This window comes from Stegodyphus dumicola, chromosome 4 (genome assembly GCF_044657685.1).
Source record: "Stegodyphus dumicola isolate Sdum_Otavi_A_Nest chromosome 4, ASM4465768v1".
Lineage (NCBI taxonomy): Eukaryota > Metazoa > Arthropoda > Arachnida > Araneae > Eresidae > Stegodyphus > Stegodyphus dumicola.
In genome coordinates, this window is record NC_140771.1 from 24,104,825 (window position 1) to 24,118,902 (window position 14,078).

Here is a 14,078-nt window from a genome sequence, read left to right on the forward strand (position 1 = left end):
TTGAACGTGAAGAATCTTAAGAACTAGTAAGTGAATAATCGCTTGAGTTTGTGCGACAAGAAACAACAAGATGGAAGGGTAACTAACCCTTTAGTATTCAGATAAGATTTAACAGAACTCCGTCTTGGAGTGTACAATAAAAGCCGACACTTGGGCTTGAACTTAAGAGGCCAAGAAGTAAACTAAATCTAATCTAAACTAAAGAGATACAGCCGAAGCTATCAAGATTCTAACCGAGTTGGCTCCCTAACGCTAATTGACTGCAAAGTTATCAAGGGCCTGAGTACGGCCGAGTGTAATAACAGCTTTAAGAGGGAGTAGCCAAAAAGGCAGATGCGCACTAATCAGAAACTCTGATTCTAACTCAACAAGTAGAACTTCACAGTTAAATACCGCTCCTCCTCATTATGTATTCAGACGTGATTCTAAAACTACTTTCTAGCCGGAAGTTGTAAGTTGAAGTTAAGAATTTGACAGGAAAGAAGTTTAACTTAAAACTTAACTGTTAATAAAATAAACATAATCCTTACACAGAGCTAGTAATATACTTTTATACTGAGCTGCACAGACACCATTAAGCAAAAATAAACATGTGCTTAGGGATGAAGAAAAGGGGCCATCACAAAAATTTCTCCTTGCTGTTTTTACCATGGAATATAATGCAGCTCAATTAAGCCTGAGTGAGATGTAATTAGGAAAGATCAGATGTTACGGTATATGGGACAATTGAAATTCTTTTAAGTGCATAGTGCATCTGTGTAAGTCTTAATTTGGCCCTCTTTTATGCAATATTTGGATATGTGTAAATTTATTAAATTTAATGTTACCAACCTTTGCAGTCAAGTGTGTGTGTGTTATATTGCATATACTATTTTATATTTAGGCCCACCAGAGACCAATCAGTAAAGTCGCTGAACACTGGCAGTTTGATCCGAATCCCATGAACGGGCTGGCTACATGGGCGTTCTCCCCAAGTGTACCATGTATACAAGCCAGTTTCCCTTAGAAAGTCCTTAATGAAGGCCTTCCTCCTCCAAGGTTAGTGATGGTGAACCTTTTTGGAGCCATGTACCCAAAACCTCTTTTTCGGGGGACCGCATGCTCAAAACCTCTTTGATTAAATCCCCATCGGAGAGTGGTTTGTCATGTTTTGCCAGGCACAGTGAAATTTGAGAGCTGCCTCTTTGTTGTTAGATGGTTTGTTTTGGCAAGACAATTGCAAAACCCAACTTTCTGGTAATTATAATTCCTCAATTTCCTTTCAATAAACACCTTCCTCTCAGTTTCATCAAATTCGGCAACAGTTTTGTGGTTGGTGTTAAAGTACTGTCTGACACTAGATGTGCGATACACAACACTTTTCCCGCATAGAATGAATAATGCTTTCCTATTATGTTCAATAATTCCAAATGATTTGGTCCAGATCTTTTGAAGTGATCATCTACTATATTTGTTTAATTTTCCCTTCTTTGCTGGAGTCATTTGTGAGTGTTCACAACCTGAAGTATAGAAAATCTATTTAACAATGAAAGTATTAAAATTCACTGGCAGTTTGCGAAAAATTTGAATTCGTGTAGCAAACATTAGCTGCTTCAACTTTGGCGTATTGTTTGCCATGTAACAAGTAATATGATTGGCCCAAACAATTGAAAAAAATTCCCCCCCCCCAATGGCAGATTCTGAAGAATTACAAATGTAACCCAGTCCATTAATCTATATAAGGCCGGATGTGGTGGTCTCTTTATTATGGAGGCACCTAATAGGTGGTCACCATCACCTTTCCTATGAAGAGATGGACAGTTACAACCATGCCTTCTCTGGTATTCGAACGCAGGCCCTTCGGCATCACATTCAGCTTTCCTGACCGCTATACTGACTGGGCGGCTTGAAACATGTTAATATACACTCATGTCCATAAATTAAGGATAATTCGGAGTCATGCGGAAATCGAACTCTAAAATAAATATATCACCTGTAAAATCACTCCTCACATCTTCAAGAATCATATGCAAATTTCAGGAAGTAACCAGATGACGCCGATGGTACGTCACAATGAGGAGAGTGATATATAAGGAATACAGGCAAAGAAGTAAAATTGTTCGCAGGCGCTTTATAAGCATTTCGGTGCAATAACTGAATATTTATGACATAAAGGACGCATTTGGATGATTTTTTACGTGGTAGAATTATCAGCCGTCTGGAATGTGGGCGTACCCAACTGGAAGTATCAGACAAACTCGGAATTGCCCAGAGTGTTATCTCCAGGCTTTGGCAATGATTCCAAGATGATGGTAATGTGAGTAGACGTTACAGCACAGGTTGCCCCAGAGTTACAATGCCGAATGAGGACCGGTATTTGGCAGTTTCTGCCAAAAGAAACAGGCAGAGCACATCCTCAGACTTGTCTCGTCAGCTCTCTTCAGCCACTGGTATGACAATTTCAAGGCAGACCGTGTACAGACGCTTAGGGCAGATTGGTCTATATGCTCGTAGACCTGTCAGATGTATTCCACTTACTGCAACTCTCTGTCACCTGCGGTTAGCCTGGAGCATGCATTGTGGATATCAACAGTGGGCTTGTGTGATGTTTTCCGACGAGTCCAGGTTTAGCTTGCAGTCTGATTCTTGCCGGACTTTCATATGGAGAGCTCCAGGTACCCGTTACCACCAAGAAAACATCATTGAACGACACCGTTATGTTGGTGCAGGAGTGCTCGTTTGGTGTGGAATTATTCCATGTTCCAGAACTGACCTGCATGTTCAGACTGGGACCATGACAAGCCAAATCTATCGGGACGTCATTGTGAAACAACATGTACGTTTGTTTCGGGGCGCCATGGGTGCACAATTTGTGTTTATGGATGACAACGCCCGTCCTCACCGTGCAAACATCGTAAGCGAATGCCTTCAATCGGAGGATATCACCCGTATGGACTGGCCAGCATTCTCACCGGAACTGAATCCAGTAGAGCACATGTGGGATATGCTTGGCTGACGAGTTGCAACCCGTCAACTTCCTCCTACATGTCTACCGGAACTTCGGAGAGCATTGCTTTTTGAGTGGTGTAATATCCCCCAAGATCAGATCAATAATTTGATACTTAGCATGCCTGGGCGTTGTACGAACTGTATTGCATTGTCTGGGAGACATACAATGTATTAACAATCATACCAACCATGCAATATTGGTTTTTTGTAAATAGTTTTTTTTTTTTTTTTTTTTAATTTGCTCCAGGGAGAAAAAATCACTAATTTTTTTAATAATATCAAACATATAGCATCTTTTTTTGCTCTTTACCTTTTGTTTTAAATAAGCTTTACGAATAAGTCAAATTTGTTTCGCTTCTAACTCATCCTTTGCCTGATTTTGCATTATCCTTAATTTATGGACATGAGTGTACATAATAAATATGTAGTAAATCATTTTTATGGCGATATATTAAAAACTTATATCTAGACTTAAGCCCTATGCCAGTGGCAGTATGTGATAAGTAAGTAAGTGAAAGATTCAAGAACAGACTAAAACATTTATATAAATTACATAGTATCATTTTATTGTGATTATTGATTAAGAAAATAATACTTCAGTCGCATGCTGGCTGATGAGGCTCTGTGGCTTGCGTGCCATAGGTTTGCCATCACTGCCCTTGGTGGGGCTTTGCTGTAATCTCACAAAAACCAATTTTTGTTTAAAATTAATATATTATCATTCAGTACATGTTAATTACAGATGGGGCATCTTCTAATCCGATGAATCTCAAAAAGAATTTGAAATTCAAATGTTTATAGCCTCTTTCATTGTTCAAATCTTTGGAATCCTAATCTAAAGATCTGTCAAATATTTTAACTCTAAACATGATAAGTTGTGTTGCTGATGTTCATTAGAACTTGATTGCTGCAATTTCTGTGGACCTGGTTCACTAGTATCATCTTTTGAATGACATATTGTTAATTTTCTGAAGTAAAATTAATGTATCTGTACTAACTCATGAAACAATCCTATTTGAGAACTTTTGATTTAAAAAGATTCTCAAAAACAAAAAAAAAAAAAAAAATAGAACTGTTTCTCAAATGTATTTTGTCAGGTTAACTGATAAAATTAACCTTAAGATTTTAATTATACATACAGTATTAATTAAATTTATATCTTAATAAATATGCAGAATTATTAAAAACTGTATTCTTAATTTTCTTTAAAATTACCTTTCAAATTTTGTTTTAATTTAAAATCTTTTAATAAGTAAACATTTTCCCCTCTTCTCATATGAAAGAATTTCTGGTACCTTTAATAATTTAGATTAAAAAAAATTAGTATTTGTCTCATTTCTAAATTATAATATTTATATACAAACAGCTGAGAGTTTTAATATTTGTTTGAATTATGTTATCCAGAGATGAACAAAAATATTTTCATACCCCCTTGCAGAAGACATTGAAAGTGCTCTCTGTGGTATACTAAATGCAAGTAAAATAGGCTGCTTAGCAGTACACTTATCCCATTAATTGTATGCTTTTAGTATCCCTAGAACGTACTGCTTAATCTGGTTCTCATGTTACTTACCAAAATACAAAACTGGATCTTTTTATTTTAAGATAACACATGCCAAACAATTTTCCCTAGAAGGACACATATGTCAGTTTGATAATTTCAGTAAGAAAACATACTTTTACCAGCTCATTTTGACCATGGCAAAATTTTTCTAACCATCAGAAATAGCTCTCTTAAGTTAGTTATTTTAATAATCGAATAACAAAATGGAATAAACACTTTAAAAACATTTTAATGACATTCAGTAAACTGATAACAAAGTAGATTGACACACTTTAAAAGTAATTTATCGATAGCTATTATTTTGAAAACAAGAATACTGTTATAGGAAAAGATCAAAACATTTAAATTATTGTATTAACAATGGCCAGTTAGGTTTCAAATCCTTTTTGAGATGGCATTATTATGAAGAAAGTATCCAAAATTTTATTGTGAAGTTCTATGCATATGTCTCCACCAATGTGATTATATGCAATTATCATATTTAATATAGCATATTAAAGTAATTAGTGATTTATTTTTAAAAATTATATTCGGCAGCATTTCTATTTCACTAAATTTCAGAAGTTAAATATATATTCTGAATAACGTCTCATTGGTTATAGCAAACTTAGTTATAACTAAATTAGTATGTCATGGCTGCAAGTCTTGAAACATGAAAAACTGGATGGTTGCCCCATGAAAACAGTCTCTGGGAAGTTTCACACTACATATCAATGCTTTTTCAAAACTTTGAATTGGCTTATGCTGTAATGCATGATTCAGGTAACTGAACTATTTGTACTATAATTCTGATATTAAAATACGTTAATATTTAATTATGTGTTCTAAATTTAGCAGTCTTCGATTATTTTCATTTAGTATTTTTCTTATACTTTTAAACTGAGGAAATTCTAAGTAGGGAAGGAAACCTTTTATTTAACACAGTTATTTCAAGTACGATGAAAAAACTTTAATTAATATACTACATACTTATTATAATAATAGTGTATGAAACTAGTAATGTGCCATATATTGATGTGAAACAAAAAATTAAATACAAATATTAACTGATTGGTTGAATCTTAATAAAAAGTTCTATAAATGTCGTAAGTAAATCAAGGCAGTTCAAATTAAATAAAATTTAATAATAAGAATAATTACCCCTAAAATTACTGAAGGTAACAGAATGGATTTTAAACGATTTAATTAATTTCATTTGTTGTTGGGAAACATCTTCCTTAGTAAAGCTAAAAATTAAAAACCATGAGATTTGGTTATCTGCTGGCAGACCAGATGAAAAACTGGAAACCTGCAGTTAAACCAAAAGACTTGGCAGATACTGTATATATGTTATAAATAATAAGTAGAATGAGAATGTTTTTTATTATATTATGCGAAAGCTTATTGCAGGAGATTAAAAAAAAAAGTCTTATGTACTCAATTGAATGGCAAGTTAGAAATGAAAAAGGATGCTAATATATTTAGTTTTGAAGCTTCATTTTTAAAATGGTTAAAATTAAATGAAGTGTTACGCAATTTTAGATCATGCCATATTTCCGTCCCAGATGGAATGCAAAACAAATAAGTCTTTATCTATTATCTTAACATCAAATTAATGAAAAAATATCATTTGAAATATAATTGATATAATGAATCAATAAGGATGCTTTTTAATGTGTCAGAAAAGGGATAAGAAATTTGATTCTTGTGCATTAATTGTGTTATAAAAATAAAATAATTTAAAATAAAAAAATATACATATTTCAGTTTTTATGGCTGTATTCATTTATGAGAACTGTCTTTAAGACTAACAGATGACAAACATTATAACATACTTTTCCAATGATTTCTAAATTTATGTGACTGCCAAATTGTTTTTTGTTATACAGATGTGCCCTGAAAATAAACACATTCAAACTGAAACTTTAATGATTTAATAATCAATCAAGAAACCCTGGTGGATAATTCAACTTCAATGTTACATAAGGAATTGAGAAGTACAAGTGAATAGGCTAATCATATGTAAAAGTTTAGGAAATTATATGGTATATTTATAATAAAGGTTTCCTAAAGCATGAATTCATAAGGATAAAAAAGTTTGAAATACATAAGAGAGAATTGCTGTATTTCATTGGTAAATAATTCACTGTGAAAACAATATTATATGTGGGCTGTTTTATAAGGTATTTCTCCCACCTTCTTGGTGAGCCTTCGTGGCATGGTGGTCTGCACTCTCAGTGCGTAATTGAGAGGTCCGTGGTTGGATTCCTGGCGAAGGCATTGCACATTTTTCATCTTTCTTCTGCTTCCAAAAAAATACCTAATGTCTCTACAGTGGAGCCCGAACTAAAAGGGTAGTGGATGATGAATCTCCACACCCAGGATTTGGTGATTGGATCCCCTAAAAATACTAGTCACCCTTTAAAAGGGGGAGTATATAAGGTATTTCTACCACCTTCTCGGCCAGCGTTTATGATGTAGTGGTTTGCACGGTCAGCACATAATTGAGTGGTCAGTGGTTCGATTCCCGGTGAGGCGTTGCATATTTTTCATCTTGCCTGCTTCCAAAAAATACCTAATGTCTCTACAGTTTAAAAAATCGAGAATTTTCAATTAAAAATTTCTAAGCTTCTTTCAAATTGCTCCATTTTATGTAGCATATTTATTTTAATGCTATTTTACATTGTAATGTGTGAAAACACATTCATAGCTTCTAAGAAGTTTATTTTAGCCTTCAAGTCTTATTTAACTAAAATTCACATGTATTTATATACAAAGTTAACCTTGAAGCATTTTTCTTCAGGCTCCTATTATATAACTTCAGGGTATTAATATAACTGCTCTTAATTTATTAGTAATCCATTGAAAAAAGACATAGCTACATCATGATAACAGCCACATTCTTTTTCTTTATTGAACTGAACAAAAGCCTCCACATGGCATTAATTTGGGATGAAATAATATCATTGCATATTTTTCTTCTTACCATTTAGCACAGCTGTATTGAACAGTTAATTTTAAATATACCTGCAAGTGTTTCAGATATTAAATTGGATTCTTAGTAACTGCAAGTTTTTTTTTATTTAAAATTAATGTTATTACTATAGTGCAATTCTACTTCAGAATTTCCCTATTAATTAGATTAAATTGATAATCATCATCTCTAAGATAAATATCACTTCCAAAAATGATCAAAATAATCTGGAACCATAGTTGATGATTTTAAAGAAGATTCATTGCATTCATCACTGCTTAAATAAAAGTAGTATCTACTATCACAGCTGGGACAAGGGTGAGGTACTTACCTCACAAGAGTGACTACAAAGGGTATCAAATTAGCTATGAAAAGTTAGGATTTCATTTTTAGAGAGAAATAATGATTGTTAACATTCAGCTTTGGAACATGTCAAGAAGCACTATCTTAAAACATCATATTTAAAGTGAAAAATCTTGAGTAATACCATTTACAATAATTTAAAAGCATTATATTCTCGACTTTATGTTTCCTTCTGAATGCTATTATGGCCAAATATTTCGTTTTCATTAATCACTCTTCGTAACTACCAATGTAATCAACATGGCATCTCTTGATTTATGGTTTGACTCAAAGTAGTAGCTATAAAAACACTGTAAGAAACAGAAATACATTTAGTACTGCATTTTATTTATCTATATCGTAAGTTGTATGTTTACAAGATAAATATATCTGCCTGTCTGAACCTATATTAATACTGTTCAGAGATTTAAAAAATGCAGATGTACATATTATTAATCCAACTTTTTTCCTCAGACAGCATAATTTTCTCTGATTTTTGGGAGCAAGGCAACAGATCAGAAGTTCTCTGCATACAGTGTTTTGCAGTAAAATATCAAACACAATGGAAACTAAGCAACTGTAAAAGATCATGCATTACTGTGTTTTACTGAATTGTTTAGACATCTGAATATTAGCAGGAGAAAATGGCTGCTGAATTATTTCTATAATATATACCATAGTTAGTTATTGCACTATAGTTAGTTTTTAAATTTACATTTTACTTGCTGCCCATGTGAAGACTGCAAGTGTTTATGCATAACTGGCATATTTAAACTTATACATTACTTATTATTATATTTCATGCATGGCAAGAAATGGTAAAACAAACTTATTTTTGTATAGAATTTATAAACCTAACTTTTTTATTTTATAGAATTTTTAGACTGCATAATTTATCTATTAATTTTTTCATACTGCTTTAAATATCCAAAATATTTTCAGTATTTTAACTAAAAAAATCTGCATATAAGCAAAACCAAAATTTAATAATTAAGTGCATTTTTTTTTAAGAAACTGAATATGTTGTTTAGAAAGATTAAAACAGAAAATAAAAAATCTGTTTTTAAATTTGAAATTAGAATAAAATTAATTAGAGTAGAGATTACAAACTTATTTATTGCTACAACTGATTTTCACAATAATAAATTAATCATAACTCCCAAGTTTCACAGAAATTAATCCACTTAACCTAATTGACGATGGAGGAAGATATGAAGCATGAATATTAAATCTTATCAAATGTGATTTAACAGATGTGATCGAAATAAAATTTCTTCTGAACCACTTTACTGGAAACATCTAAATCTGAGTTAGAATACAAAGTTCTATTGAAGCTCAAATATAAAATAAAAATCCAAAATGAAAAAAACGTTTGAAATGATTAAAGGTATGCAAAAATCAGAGAAGGTAATCTGCTTTAGAAGAGAGTTGCCTTTCAGAATGGGAGAACTAAGGAAAATCAACTCATATTCACACTATACTTGGGAAAAACCCCATGCAGCTAGTATTTTTGTAGGGAATAAAAACCCTATTTATTTGAATTCTGATAGCCACAAACAATAACAGAAAATTTTTTAAGTACTGAGCTAATTGTTTAGTTGATAGGAAGAGTTTTCAGTCTTAGGAAGACAGAAGTTGCAAGTTTCATACTGAGGGAAAAACTTAATTGTGAGGGGTTAATTTGTCGACATATGTTTACAGTACACATGTGAAAATAGCATTAGAATTCATATAATATAAAATAGCATATTAAAGAATAGATTATCAACTAAAAATATTTAGCTTTAAAGAACTTGCACTAGAACTATATTACTAGAACTTGAACAGAAATGGAAACTTTGATTAATAAATTAAATTGCCAGAATCAACTGATGAAAGAATTAGATTTTAGAAAAATATTTTCCATGGTGGAAATGAAAAGGGTAATAGATATTTAACTAATTTGCATCTAAAATGGTAATATAAAAAATTAAATAAGATTTTCAATTTCCAGTTTCTAACTGCTGAAAAGTTAAATAATAAGTGGATTTATATGATTTAAAAGAAGCTGCTTTTAATTCAACACTTATGATATAAAAATGCTGTAGAAATTCGATCAGAAATATCTAATTCTAAAAACCATGCAGTTTCAATAATGTTCAGATTGAACAATGAGAAGTTTAGGGCTTTTAAAGAACATAAAAAAATTGCAATTTATTTCAAAAAATTCAGCAATGAATTTGAAAGGTTTGTTAACCCTCTCAGCGTTACGGCCGGAAAATTAAGTACAGAAGGTTATCTTCCACATTCATTATACATGGAAATTTCTGATAGCTTTTAATGTAGTATCTGATTTCAGTTTGGATGTATATTTGAAGAAAAGGAATCAAGGTACAAAATGAAAGAGTAATTTTTTAATTAAAATCAAGAAAATATCACTTATTCACGACATTTTGAGAAACTGAAATTTCAGGGCTAAACCTGTAACGCTCAGAGGGTTAATACAGTTCAGATCTATTTGAAATCAGAATGCTTTTTATGTTGCTAGAAGTTAAAGTTAAAAAATTATATAAGACCTTCTCTTGGAACAGAAAAATGATCAGACATGGCTGCTGTTCTATTTACAAAACACAAATTAAGGAATCAGGTAAATTTTGAAAAAGTAGCTTCTTTAAAATTAAGAAAAGTTATAAAACATTAGCTTGATACATTTTTATTACTTGCATTCTATTTATAATCTTCAATATTATTCACTGAATTATTAAAAAGATATTTTAATGTTCTTCATTTTAAATTTATAAACCTAAAAAAAGTACCATTAAAAATTACAAGAGTTATCAGTGCAGTTAACTATGACTTTCAGTGCAGATAATAATGTACATTGGAAATTTGTAATTAAATGTATATATTGTGATTTGCTGAAATATTCGTGTTTATTCTTTACATTTTATATTAATTTTTGCCCATTTAGTATCATGTGTATATTTTATTTATTCATTTAAAATACTTTTTGTCTTTTACTATGTATGTATACATTTCTATTTCTTATTTTATTTATATGAATTTAATAGCTTTATCATATTGCAGTACTTGGCAGTTTCATGCAAAATAAATGTTCTGGTTGCGAAACTAGCTTTAGGAGTATCACAGATATAAAGGCTGTTAATCCCTACCTGGCAACATTCTGAAAGTTCCTATAAAATTCATTTTGTAGATCCTATGGAAAGTTTACAAAAGCTTAGTACCATAAGCACAAAAATCTTGTGATTATGATGTCAAGAAGTTGGCTATAACATAGCAAATATGTGAATGGTAGATAATGTCATGTCTTTTCTGCCAAAACTTTGTTTGGAAATAATTATGATAAATTCTTTACGATAAAACATTCTGGGATAATATAAAAGATAATTAGAAAGGCTCTTAGAATAAAAAATTAGCATGAAACTCTTCCAACGTTTACACTACATAAAAAGAAAATCTGCTTCTTCAGCTGCTGAGAAATATGCCCAGAATGAAATAATCCATGTTCAGCTGAAAATAGACAGATCCAGATGCAAGAAAATGTATGATTATTTCCATTAAAATCTGGGAAATAAGAAGGTTGAAATACTTATACAGTAATTACTAACGTTTCTACACTTTCTTTTACTTAAAAGAATGTGTTATAGTACAAAGAAATGGCGTCAAGTGTGTTGATAAATGCAGACTGCTTGTTTAAGAATTTTTAGTATATAACCTGCAAATCCACACAGTAGTGGTCTATGCAGATGAATGATCTTCTTAAACCCAGCTGAAAATGATCTTACAAGAAACAATTTCCATAAGTGACTTTGAACAGTACTGGAGGTTCATTGTTATCTAAAGGATTATTTAGAACGGCAAAGTACACCAAGAAGGAATCATCTGATTGCTTTGAAATTTCATATGCATAAATGCTTTGACCAAATATGCAAATGATTAAAATTTGGTGTCCAATGAATGAATAGTGCGATCTCCAGCGCATCCAGCATATAAGGAGCTGATTTTGAACTCTTGTTAAACATTCCCTTTGCATTGCTATTCAGGATAACTTTCAACGACTGAAAAAAAAGGCCTCGCCACAGGATTCGAGCTCATTACAAGCAACTGTCAGAGTTTGAAAGAGGTCGTATCATTGGATTAAAAGAGAAGCAGGTTGGGAAAATAAGAGAATTGTTCGTATATGGGTAGAAGCGATTAGAAGATGCTGGCAAGAATGGGTGGACAATGGCAGATTTCAGCATTATGATGGTAGTGGTCGACCTAGGGCCACAACAAATCGGAAGGTCAGATTGATTGTCAGATTAGCTGTCACAGTGCCTGATTCATCACTATCAACCATCAGATGTGCGACCCGCACACGAGTGTCCACTGTAACCATTCACAGATGGCTGATAGAGCGAAATCTCTTGCTGACCGTTACGCCACCTGCCACTCACGCTTGTACACTGTCGAGCCAGATTACAGTGGTGCTTGGCTTGATCAAATTGGAATGATGCTGACTGGGGACTTATTGGGGATAGCCTTTAGCGATGAATCCCGCTTCCAACTGTGTCACGATGATCATCGAAGATGTGTCTGGAGACGCCCAGAGCAGCATGCTGATCCTGCTTTCCCTATTGCATGCTACACAGGCCCTCAATCAGGAGTTATGGTCTGGGATGCCATTTCCCTTGATAGCCAGACTTCTTTGTTTGTCATTAGAGGCATACTTACAGCACAGCAGTATGTCAATGACATTCCGAGAATTGTTTTGCCTACTGTTCCTTTTGCAGTACCCTGGCTTTATTTTTTCAGCAAGATAATGCCAGATTACATACAGCATGTGTTGCTATGAACTGTCTTACAGCTAGTCAAACACTTCTTTGGCCATCCAGATCTCTCTCCCATCAAGCATGTCTGGGATATGATGGGAAGGCGACTGCGCTTACCAGGGAATGTTGATGACCTAACCCGACAATTGGAGAAAATTTGGCCAGAAATGCCGCAGGAGACCATCCGGGAGCTTTAACAGTCTATGCCACACCATGTGGCAGGTTGCATCCAGGCTAGAGGTGGGTCAACACCTTATTGAGGTCATTACTTAGTAACTCTGAAATAATATTTTAGTTGTTCTGAAATTTTAATCATTTTCTATTCTGTACAGAATCTTCCTATCCACCAATTTTTGTCTCCATTGGACAACTCCTTCTTAGTGCATCAATTTTGTTATAGAGTGTACTTCAGAGCTATCTGTCTAAGAAAAAGTTTGCATTTATGGATGACTTTCTAAGAAAAAGAGGCTAATATTTACATTAACCAGGTTAAAGAGCAAGGGAACAGCAGTTTTACTGCTCATCTGGTGATGAACCACTGTTATTTCTGCCATCTACAGTTGCAGCATGACACTTTTTTCTTTCTTAAATCACAGATGAGAAAGCAATGCATACAAATCCTAATTTCATATAATAAAGTACTGTTGTTTGAGTTGATAGCAACTGCATAGGCTGTTATCAACTTAAATAGCACCCATATATACAATTTGATGAGTTGAAAGAGGTGCTGATTGATTCATATTAACTCTTCCTCCTATTATGTAAGCATTTCTGAAAAGTTATTTCAAACTTAAATTCTTAGGTACTCATTGAACATTGCTGAACATTAAATATTAGAAGATAGATTCTCCAAAATTTATTTTCTTTACAGATTCTCTAACATTTATTTCTTTTACAGATTCTGATTTGGGTGCATTTTTAGTTCTAGACTGAAACCTGCATTAATGTTTTTAACGATCATTCCAGTAGAATATCTAAGTTCAAATTCTTGAAACAAAATAATTCTCAAATGTACACTTTTTCATGCTTATTTTATATTCTAGAATAATTTCATCTTGGTAATTTAATTAACCACTACTTAATGCACATTTCATACTGTATGTGAGGTTGTCGAATATTTGGGCTAATAAAGTGATTCTTTTTTTTTTCCCCCTCATGTAAAATGTATGTGATGGCCTTTTACAATAATAATGCAATATCCTCAATCATTAAATCAACCTACAAGTTTAAATTTGCTAAAACTTATTTTTTTCCCCTGCAAGCAAAGCAAATTTTTATATTAAAGTTCCAAAATCTGTAATGTATTTAGATAATCATTTACCTAACATTATATTTTAGTGTCACTACTTTAAAACAGTGTGCGAGACTGTTGCCATGGGGAAAAATGAGGGCGAAAATTAGCTTTTTCATAGTTTTTAAT